This window comes from Lethenteron reissneri, unplaced genomic scaffold (genome assembly GCF_015708825.2).
Source record: "Lethenteron reissneri isolate LAM-NWPU_2019-01 unplaced genomic scaffold, ASM1570882v1 scaffold_1864, whole genome shotgun sequence".
Lineage (NCBI taxonomy): Eukaryota > Metazoa > Chordata > Hyperoartia > Petromyzontiformes > Petromyzontidae > Lethenteron > Lethenteron reissneri.
The window spans coordinates 1,629,457-1,640,690 of record NW_026891624.1 but is presented as its reverse complement, the minus strand read 5'-3'; positions in this window follow the sequence as shown (position 1 = coordinate 1,640,690).

Genomic DNA, 11,234 nt, shown 5'->3' with positions numbered 1-11,234 from the left:
CGGGAAGTGGGTTAAAAAACGACCGAAAGATTTGCACGGTCCTAAGCAAGCAAGCAAGTGAACTTAATATAAAGGATTTAAAAATGGTTGCCCGTATTGAAACGGCTCTCCGCCGTATGGACCAGAAAACGAAATATCCATGTACAAGAGTACGGGTATTATTTGATATATTATCTAATATAAATATTTATATTATTTTATTATTTCCCTTCTATGTGACTTTACCGAAAGAACCAAGAATATGAATCCCTGCAGTCATGAAAGCTTTAAATCAAAGTTCAAGTTCATTAGATATTGCCCTGTGAGCCATTCGGTTCTTGAATCGGGTGCAACCTCAACAAACAAAAAACAAAAACATGAAAAAGAAAACATCTTAAAGTGCTTGCTTGCGTGCTTGCTTGCTTGCGACCGTGCAAATCTTTCGGTCGTTTTTTAACCCACTTCCCGTGATCCAATCGAGCTGACATTTTGCACACAGACTCGTTGTGCGAGACAATTAATGTTCGTGAAAATTTTTTTCCAAAATTTTACACTTTTTAGGGAAAACAAATTAAATATTTAATTACCAATTGCTTAATACTGGCAGATAATCATCTGACCCATGGGTGGCAGCCATCTCAAGCCAGAGGACGAGAGGACTCTAGCCGCCACGCATATAAAGGATTTATAGTGAAAAACTTTGTTTTTACGGGTTATACTTGTTCACAGCGAAGTAGGTGCCCATTACCAGGCTAAATTACCAGGCTAATACATTGCTGAGGCGGATAAGTCTGAGCATTAAAATGTGAGGCAGTGCACACATGGACACAGACGTGAAACTGAAATATATACCGTGCAATGTAAACCCAAGCGGCCTAAGGTTCGTGCAACACTCAACGGAATAGTGAGCAGCCTCCCCCATCATTGTCCCTGGTCTCATTGTGAAGGGCTAGTGGGGGAGTGGGAGGGGCTAGTAAGAAGTAAGAAGGTCGAGCGGGAGTGGGAGGGGTTAGTAAAAAGTAGGAGGAGCTAGTGGGGGAGTGGGAGAGGCTCATGGGAAGTGTGAGGGGCTCTTGGGGAGTGGGAGTGGCTAGTGCGAGGGACTAGTGTAGAGTGGGAGGGACTAAATCTTGACAAAACTTTTGTGACTGCAGGAATTCATATTCTTTGGGTCATTCGGTAAAGTCACGTCGATAGGTTCAAAAGAAATAACAAAAAACTACGACATTTCGATCGCGACACCAGCGTTCGTCATCAGGAAGAGGGAGTTAGCTTCTAAAAGCAAACTGTTTATAAAGGTGTAGTGCTGAACTTTACGCGGACAACTTCTTCTTTTTCTGTCGTCACTTTATTTTGTCCAACACAGCACATTTTGCCGCCATTCTCCAACGGGTTCTCCGCTCGCTCGCGGCGCTCCGCCGGCCTCGCTCGCTCCGTTCTTCCCTCTCTTTCTCTCCGTCTTTCCCGACTCCCCTCTCTGCTTCTCCGTCCCACTCCAGCCGTCGCTCTCTCTCGGCTTCTCCGTCTCACTCCGACTGTCTCTCTCGTTCAGCTTCTCCGTCTCTACACTTCTTCTTCTCCACCACTACTCTACGCTTCTTCTTCTTCTGCTCCGACCGACTCCGTCCAGCTCCCAGCACAACTCCCCGTCTCACTCTGACTCTCCCGGATTTATGCCTGTCCCTATTAATTTCCAATTAATTACTGGCGTCGCCCCCAACGCCCCCAGCCCCCAGCGCCACCTGTCCCCATTCCCTGACAACAACAACCGGCCAATCACTGCCCTGCATCCATAATTGCCTAACGGGCCGTCTCCGTCTCCCCCGTTGTCCCCCAGCAACACCAGCATGTCCCGGTACGACCCCACTGTTCCCAGCCCGCACGTGTTTACAATGATCCCCCTTGGCGCACGTTAAACCACTGCAAAGGTATGAAAAGGGCGTAGCGCCAATGTCAGCAGCCAATGTTAATGTAAGTGGTGGGCAGCGATCGCGATGGTGGTGGGCTTGCCACCAATCAAAGGGCTGTCAAGTAAAAATGTGCATGTTAATGTAAGATTACATTTATCACACTAACACAGCCACCTCGCTCACCGAGCTCGATGTTGCTGCTCTTCGATCTCCCATTAACATGCTAATCTCTCACATTAACATAGCCACCTCAGGGCGTTTGCTGTGGAGGGCGCTCAACGATCTTACATTAACATGCTGCTGACATTTGAGCTATGCCCATTTCATACCTTTATAAACAGTTTTCCTTTAGAAGCGAACCCCCTCTTCCTGATGATGATCGCTTGTGTTGTGATCAAAACGTCGTCGTTTTTTGTTATTTTCTTTGAACCTATCTACGTGACTTTACCGAAAGACCCAAAGAATATGGGAGGGACTAGTTGTGAGTAGGAGGGCCTGGTGGGGGAGTGGGAGGAGCTAGTGTGGAGTAGGAGGCCCTGCTGGGGGAGTGAGAGGGGATATTGGGTGGAGGGGCGGCTATTTGGTGAGTGGGCGGTGTTAGTGGGTGACAGCTTGGCTCTGCGCCTCAGTCAAGCATGATATAGCACGAGAACAAATGAATGTGTTTACACATGGCATAGTAATCATTATTAACATCTCCACGACTCTTTTGTCAATGCGCACGTTGCTGATTCGTATGTTGCAGCAGCCAATGCGGTCTGATCGAAAACATTTTTCTTCAGCAACAGTGTTTGTTCACTATCAAGTTCAATTTTACAAAAAAACATTCCAAAACTTGTTTTAATCTCACTGTGATCCCGGTCAATCTTGAATAACTGCCCTAGGTTGTATCCCTCCGGTAAAGATCATCTCGTGAATTTTGTAGTGCATGACTTAATGTTCAGTTGCACATTGCCAATCCACTGCTAGATGACGGCCCTCCTGTACCGTGCCGGCCGTGGGTGGTTGCTTAACCATACTTCACCACACTGGGTTTGATCTTCCTCGAAGCTCATGGTCCACCCTAAACCGCATCTACTGCATAAACCATGGCAGTAGATGCGGATACCTGATGCACAAATGGAAAATGAAACATCTCCAGTGTGCGACTGTGGTCATCCAGATCAGACCTTACAATGTGAAACGACGCAATACCTGAATCACGAATACGGATACATCACATACACACTCCACTACTCCTGATGGACGTGGTGGCGAGATGTTACCTTCCTCTCCTGCGATGAAGGACGTCGTGAGTTTGATCCTAACCCTGATGCCTGCGGTATATTTGGAGTTTGCGTCTCTTTCGTGGTCGCATGGAATTTTCTCAGGGACCTCCGGTTTTTCCCCTCCACATTTAGAAACATGCGCGTAGAGTTTTTGGCTGCTATAAATTCCCACAGGGTAAGCCTCTTTTTGTTGAGATATGATTTGTGATAGCCAGGTCGCTTCTGAAAAAGAGCTATATAGCTCGGTGGGCTTTACCTGGTAAAATGAAAACAATTAATTGAATAATCTTCTGATGTGGTTGATGGTTCCGCCAGTGTATTTGAGAAGTAACATAGAATCCAGGAGGTCTGATGTCGCTATCTGGAGTGAGGTGTTTATTCTGGTGGCCTATAACACCTGCGTATGCATACGCAGTATACTGAGTTGAACTCCGTTCTTCGTCGCTGCTTAATAAATAGGGATAATGATACAATTCTGTTTTAGTCGATCAGCCGATTGGCTTTCCAGGAAAACGTTTATCAATCAGCATTAACTTAAGCAAGCGAAACTTGGAACTAGCATCAACCATCTGGGTTTCATCAGCAGTGTCAGACTGAGAGGCGGATCTAGAAACTAGGGGGAGTTTGGGAGGGGCGGGAACAGACGCTGCTGGATGAATTACCAGATGCTATTTGCAATAGCTCTCCGTACGAAATAAGAGAATGTGTTTAACACAATAAACAAAGGATGCCCTGCCGTGGAACCATAATTTCTAAAAGCACACGTGGTATTACAAATGCAGTTTTGCTCCTTTGTATGCCGCGACACATTCAATTGTTGTTTTGTATTTTTATCGGGGTGATTGATCGAGGTACGTACAAAGACAATTTCCCCCGTATAGCCTTCACATACTCTAGGGGCAAGTACTGTGAGCGAGCACCTATTACCAGTCCCTCCAGAAAAACGCGATTATGCGATCGCAAGATTCCACGCAAAATCAGCCAAAGTCCGCATATTTATGCGGGGGGCGCGTTTTTTCAAATACGCCGCACTTTCGCCGCATAAATTGCAGATTTCCGTGCGCAAAATATGCGGGCTTGCATGATTTCATAATCCCCGCATTTTCGTTGCAAAAAGTCACATATATCTTAGCAGAAAGTTGAAAAATGTTGCGTTTACTTCACACAAGCGCAGCCATTTCCCCTGTTGCAATGGGAACGTTATGAAGTGACGTCACTCATTACAGTTGTAAGATTGCACTTTTTTGTTAGTAGTATGTAAATTTACATTACTGTAAGACTGTACTGTTACTGTATTGCTTACGTTACTGTGCACTGAAAACACTTATTTTAACAGAAGATGTCTGTTTTGTATAGCTACCTCTGTAAAACAGGAAGCACACATTTTATTTTTTAATATTTTATTTATTCATTTTTACAGAAGTTGTAGCATATTCATTTTGTAAAGCTACAGAACTTACACTATGGGGACCTCATTTGCCAGTAAAAATATGATAATTGGTTCTTTACCCTTCTATCTGGCAACAAAACTGACACCTTTTTGCAAGGAGTCATGTTTGCATAGACCGCAATACCTGCAGTCATAAATACAAACAAAAGACATAACTCTGATAATGTGCACTGTCCTTGAAGTTGATTGGTCCACACCCGAGACAGCTTTCCTTCGAGCCTAGTCTCATATGGGTTGGACCAGATGACGCCAAAAGGCGCACAACTCAAGGACAATGCACCATCAGAGTATGAGAGCTCGGGGCAAGCATCTACACTATGGGGACCTCATTTGCCAGTAAAAATATGATAATTGGTTCTTTACCCTTCTATCTGGCAACAAAACTGACACCTTTTTGCAAGGAGTCATGTTTGCATAGACCGCAATACCTGCAGTCATAAATACAAACAAAACACATAACTCTGATAATGTGCACTGTCCTTGAAGTTGATTGGTCCACACCCGAGACAGCTTTCCTTCGAGCCTAGTCTCATATGGGTTGGACCAGATGACACCAAAAGGCGCACAACTCAAGGACAATGCACCATCAGAGTATGAGAGCTCGGGGCAAGCATCTACACTATGGGGACCTCATTTGCCAGTAAAAATATGATAATTGGTTCTTTACCCTTCTATCTGGCAACAAAACTGACACCTTTTTGCAAGGAGTCATGTTTGCATAGACCGCAATACCTGCAGTCATAAATACAAACAAAAGACATAACTCTGATAATGTGCACTGTCCTTAAAGTTGATTGGTCCACACCCGAGACAGCTTTCCTTCGAGCCTAGTCTCATATGGGTTGGACCAGATGACGCCAAAAGGCGCACAACTCAAGGACAATGCACCATCAGAGTATGAGAGCTCGGGGCAAGCATCTACACTATGGGGACCTCATTTGCCAGTAAAAATATGATAATTGGTTCTTTACCCTTCTATCTGGCAACAAAACTGACACCTTTTTGCAAGGAGTCATGTTTGCATAGACCGCAATACCTGCAGTCATAAATACAAACAAAAAACTTCAAGGACAGTGCACATTATCAGAGTTATGTGTTTTGTTTGTATTTATGACTGCAGGTATTGCGGTCTATGCAAACATGACTCCTTGCAAAAAGGTGTCAGTTTTGTTGCCAGATAGAAGGGTAAAGAACCAATTATCATATTTTTACTGGCAAATGAGGTCCCCATAGTGTAGATACTTGCCCCGAGCTCTCATACTCTGATGGTGCATTGTCCTTGAGGTGTGCGCCTTTTGGCGTCATCTGGTCCAACCCATATGAGACTAGGCTCGAAGGAAAGCTGTCTCGGGTGTGGACCAATCAACTTCAAGGACAGTGCACATTATCAGAGTTATGTCTTTTGTTTGTATTTATGACTGCAGGTATTGCGGTCTATGCAAACATGACTCCTTGCAAAAAGGTGTCAGTTTTGTTGCCAGATAGAAGGGTAAAGAACCAATTATCATATTTTTACTGGCAAATGAGGTCCCCATAGTGTAGATGCTTGCCCCGAGCTCTCATACTCTGATGGTGCATTGTCCTTGAGTTGTGCGCCTTTTGGCGTCATCTGGTCCAACCCATATGAGACTAGGCTCGAAGGAAAGCTGTCTCGGGTGTGGACCAATCAACTTCAAGGACAGTGCACATTATCAGAGTTATGTCTTTTGTTTGTATTTATGACTGCAGGTATTGCGGTCTATGCAAACATGACTCCTTGCAAAAAGGTGTCAGTTTTGTTGCCAGCTACAGAACTTGTTCGACTCAATGTTTTGTAAGTTTGAGCCATCTGTTTGTTAAGGTCTAAAATAAAACAAGATGAGAACTTAAATATTCCCAGCACTTTCTGTGATGTAGTATGCTTGCTTATCATAGGAAGTAATAAGAAATGACTCTTTACATTAAAGTAGTAGCCTAGTGAATAGGGTGTTGGGGGAATCACTTTTTTTTCTCTTTTTCATCAAACCGCAGTTTTTGCAAGTTTCCGCAATTTTTGCAAGTTCCCGCAATTTAATCGCATAAAATTGCATAAATATCCCGCATATTCCATCGCATTTTTTAAGAAAACGTGCCGCATAATCAACGATTTTTGCCCGCAACAATCACCAAAAAACTCCGCGTTTTTCTGGAGGGACTGTATTACGGCCGGAAAGGCACACGAGGGGGTGGGTGGCCAGCACCACGCTCGACCGCCTTTGTCTACCAAGTGGCGATGTTTACACATCGTAGTAGATATAGTATACTCATTTGAGGCGGTTTCGACCTAGGCGAGGCCCAGAACCGGCTTAGATAATCGTCACTGGTGTTGGCCGTGAGCAGGAATCGAACTCGGGTTGCCGGTTTTATAGCGCAGCTGCTTTAACCGCTGCACTACCATTCTCCACGCGGTGCAGAAACACCGCGGTCATTCGCGCAAATCTAGAACAATAACCGACACGCGCGTTAATAAAGAAGCGTGGAAACGCACGCTGGGAATGTATGATGAGAGGCAGAGGAGAGGAACACGTGGCTTAGAGAATTAACGCAGGTTAACATCATTAGAGAGCTAATGAAACCGAGTGACATAATGAAACCGAGTGGGCTTGGGCAGGACGGGATGATGACCCAATGGTCAAGGCTAACAACCCAAAATGAATATTACGCATCCGAGATTGAATCCGTTGAGCGCAGCTGCGAAAAATCCTGCTGGATGAGTTTCCAGAGGCTCTCTAGCAGGGCTGGCCAACCTGTAACAGACCAAGAGCCAAAAGTTCCCGTGAGTTCTGCAAAGAGCCAAGTTTTTTATTATTATATTACTGCATATCATACAACTTATCATTCAACTTATTTTTTTTTCTTCTTGGTTCTTTCGGTAAAGTCGCGTAGAAGGGAAATAATAAGATAATTATATTAAACATAATAAAATAATTCTCACGACGTTTCGGCCACCAACGCAAGCAGCCGTCCTCAGGTGAAGAACAGGTCTGTCGGAAAGACAGCGTCTGAATGGGCACCAACAGGCTTGGCAGCGTATATTTAAGCTGGGTTGGAGGGGGCGCCTTGACAAAGGAATTTGCATATCAAGAGGAATTTAGAATATTTATGGAAAATGCAGATATGGGATTAGTCACTACTTGTGGAATGCGTAGGAGGTGGGGGGGGGTTAAAGTCATATTATGCCCGTGCATTATGCAGTATGCAGGATTAGCAGCATCAAAGGGAGGGAGTAGGGTTAGCAATAATAAATGGAAGGAATTTTAATAGTAAGGAGCTGTAACAGCTAAATCACCACGTGAAAAACTAAAATATAAACTACATCTGTATCATCAATATACTAAATATACTCTCCAATAAGCTGAGCTACTAACAGTAAGTCATACATTACAATTCTATGTCGCAAAAAATATATAATATGCCTCCAGCTAAACTTTTTTCTCTTACATCACACGAGTCTACACCGTACTATATACTGTCATAGACAAACCCAACATTCAATTATATACTGCATTACTATACACCACCTTAGACTATACATTGTAATATTACACTATGTATTATTCTACCCACCCTACTGTATACCACACTGCTGTATATTCACTATACAATTACGATACTATATATTACCTTATACATTATATTAAACATTACACTTTTATACTATTTATTATTATACAATCTGCTATACACTACACCATTGACCGTCGTGTGAAAGGTACTAAGAGGAAGCAACGAAATATGTCAATGGGAGAGTGGTGGTGGGAGACTTGATGCGGAGCACAGAATCCATTCCCTGCGGAGAATAAAATATATATAGTCAATGCCAGTGAGTGGACTGCGGTCTGAAAGTCACCGTAAACGTGAACACAATCAGTTAAGATCCGAAATGGTTTATTACGTCCTTCCAATGATTGCTGAGCTAGAATCCATCTTCTAGGTTGAAATTGTCTCTGTTTGAGAGTACCATTTGGTTGTGTATTGCCTTGTGCTGAAATGTCCCCCCTTAACAGGGGTAGTTAACATAAAGGTTAGCTTAGTTGACCATACATGCGGTATGCAGTGGTTAATTTTGGTCATAACACCTTCCCACCCTTGCTTCAAGGGTCTATGTTATGCCGTAACCTAGAAGTTTAAATGTTATTCATCCCATGTGCGCAGGGAAAATTCCCTTGTAGAGATCCAAAAGTCCACAAGTGTTCAGTCCCTTATTGTATCGCCGAGACGGTTATTTTTTTTTGGGGGGGGGGTGATGTAGGGGACTATACAAAGTGCGAGAAGGCACACATTTAGACAATTGGAAGCAGGTGGCACTGTAATTATCTTTCTTTCTTCGTTCTTCTTTTCTTCTTCTTATTCTTCTTTCTTTCTCTTTTTTTTCTTATATATAAAAGTCTCCGCGCACACGCGCTTGCGGGGGATTTGGCTCTCGGACGGTGGGTTTTAAATCCAATTTTTTTTGCCAGCCGGCACGCCCTAAGCCCCGCGGTGGGAATAGGCTATTCCGTTTTCACGTCCGTAAACTTTAAAGTCGTTTAAAAGATTTTGCGGCATTCTTATTTTAATTATTTACTTATTGCGCGACATCGACCGTACCAACTCACTACAATTGCCTGGGGGGGGGGGACCCTGCCAAGTGATGCGCGTTCAGTCGAGCTCACGGGAGACATTTTATTTTTCCGCGTTTAACATGAAATAAATATATACATCACGCTGCGGATTTTTCTTCACAGTCTCATGTCTTCTTCGCCCCCCTCCCAACACGATGCGTGCAGTTACTGCTATAAAGTCCTTAGATATGAATATTATTAAAGCGCTTATATAGTATTATTATGGCTCGGGCAGGGGATGGTGGGGGGGGTAGCGGCCCAGCCCGCATTCTGGCAATGTCTCACGCCAATGTAAAATACAATTTTATTGAATCTTTCGCTAATAACTCAGGTTTATTGTTTACTATTATTAAACAAATAAGTTTACAAATATTACAAACATGTTTGTGTGCAGAGAACAACTCTGCTTCATTGTTTACTATAATCAAACTAATACATTGCCTAATATTACAATCATAATGTTTGTGTGCAGAAAACTACATTTTCATTATTAGGTTGCTAAATATTTCCTTTTTTTGTGCCTTTTTATGACGCTGCGACGGTGTACTGCCGTGCTGTTGACTGCTGCCTGCTGATTCATTAACGTCAGTGCACTGCCAATATCTACACTGTTAATTTTGCTTTTACTCATTATGAGTGAATGCCAGTCTATAATCTGTTGCCTGCTTCTTTACCTCACTAAGTGTACTGCCAGCCTTTCATGTCGACTGTATCCTGCTTTTTCAGCTGCTGCCTGTATTGTCAGCTTGTTATCGCCACTGTAGCAATGCTTATGTCATTGAGTCGGTGTACTGCCAGTCTATAATCTATACTATAGCCTGCTTCTCAACTTACCTGTGTGTATTGCTGCTATTTAATGTACACTTATTTAAAATTATTTGTACTATTCATTTCTATTGTTTCGATTGCTCACTTCCCGTAATTTACTGATACGTATTAGTGCGATGCTGATAGCTGTGCCATCATCGGGGATTGCTGTGCACGTCGATGCGTGTGTGTGAGTCGATGTGTGTGTTTCAGTCCATATGTGTGTGCGTGTCATTCAATGTGCGTGTGTAAGTCAATGCATGTGTGTGACTTGATATATGTGTGTAACTCCATGCGTCTGTATCTAAAATATATGTCTGTGTATTCGAATCCATATGTGCATGTGTGTGTACGCCAATGTGTGTCAGTCTATGTATGTGTGAGTCTATGTGTGTGTGTGCGAGTCGCTGTATGTGTGTACATCGATGTGTGTGCGACACCATGTGTGTGTATCTTAAGTGTATGTGTGTGTCCATATGTGTGTGTAAGTCGATGTGTATGTGTGTGTGTCAGTCCATGTGCATGTGTGTTAGTCGCTGTGTGTGTGTGGCTTCATGTTAGTTAGTGTCCATTTCTATGCGTGTCTATTGGTCCTTGTGTGCGTCTTAGTCCATGCGTGTGCTTTATTGACCTGGTCAAGGCCCATGATACCATCAGTAGGCCTGGCCTCTGGGTTGTTCGTGCTTTCCGAGTAGCTGATCCTCTGCTCACGATCCTTAAGGACCTTCATGATGGTGAGCGGCCCCGCGTCAAATTACGTGGCCGTGAGTCAGAGACATTCCACTTTACACCTTCGGGTGCAACAGGGATGTCTGGCTCCCACATTATTTTACATATATTTTTACCACGTACTTCGGAGGAATTACCATCTGCTACAGATACAATGAGAGGCTGATCAATGCCCGGGTGCGGTCAAGGGATGGCTCCCTATTGCTCAACCACGTCATCTATGCCAATGATCTGCTATAACTGCTGCTCACTCGGAGGAGGAGTTCAAGGTGCTGTTGCTGAACCTGGAGCGTGCCACTAAGAGATGGGGCCTTACCATCAGCCTCTCCAAAACTAAGTACCTGCCTGGGTATTTTGTACCATCGGACACTCCACCCCCACAACTCCCAATTGGTGATGGGGCAGTTGTGGAGACAGTGGAAAGTTTCTCATACCTTGCCAGTGTGCTAATGACCAGCTCCGGTTTAAC